This window comes from Galeopterus variegatus, unplaced genomic scaffold (assembly GCF_000696425.1).
Source record: "Galeopterus variegatus unplaced genomic scaffold, G_variegatus-3.0.2 Scaffold3705, whole genome shotgun sequence".
Lineage (NCBI taxonomy): Eukaryota > Metazoa > Chordata > Mammalia > Dermoptera > Cynocephalidae > Galeopterus > Galeopterus variegatus.
In genome coordinates, this window is record NW_007729816.1 from 365,364 (window position 1) to 366,235 (window position 872).

Sequence of the window (872 nt, forward strand, 5' to 3'; positions counted from 1 at the left end):
TAGATTTTGTGTTGTTTTAAATATTATCTCCTAATCTCTGTTCATAAATATACTTTTTTTCTAAAAATCTTAAAATTTTACTTTTCACATTTATACTTAATCTGCGTAAAATTGATGGAGTACAGTATATTATAGGAGATCCAAATTTTTATTTTCATATGGCTAGCCACTGGTCCCATGACCACTGGATGAAAAGTACACCCTCTCCATACTGATTCGTAGTTCCACATAAATTAAGTGTCGAGTTGACACGAATGTGTAGTCTGTTTCTGGGCTCTATGTTTCCTTTCACTGGTCTATTGATCCATCCTTGCTCCATACCACACTGTCTTAATTTTTAAGCCTACATTGCTCTTCTTCAACACTGGCTTAGCTTTTCTTGACTCTGCACTAAATAATTTTATTATTAGTTTGTCAAGTTCCATGAAACTCTGTTGGAATTTTTATTGGAATTGCATTAAATTTATGGATTAATTTTATCAGAATTGACATCTTTACAATACTGGGTCATCTGATCCATAAACATACGAGGGTACGTCAAAAAGTTTGTGGATTCGTATTATTTTTCAATTCTATTTTTCCATGAACTTTTCGATGAACCCTCATATATCTCTTGAATTAAGGCTTTTAAAATGTCTTTAAAAAATGTTTTGTAATTTCTCCATCACATTCATCCATATAACTTTTAAAAAATTATTCCTGGATACCGTTTGATATTATTTTGACTAGAATTTTTTTTTCTATTTTTTAATTAGCTGTTATTCCCACTTAGGAAAGCTCTTGATTTTTATATTGTTGATATTGTATCAAACTAACTTTTTATACTCTCCCATTAGTTCTTTTTTTTTTTTTTTTTTTTTTTTTTTTTTCCG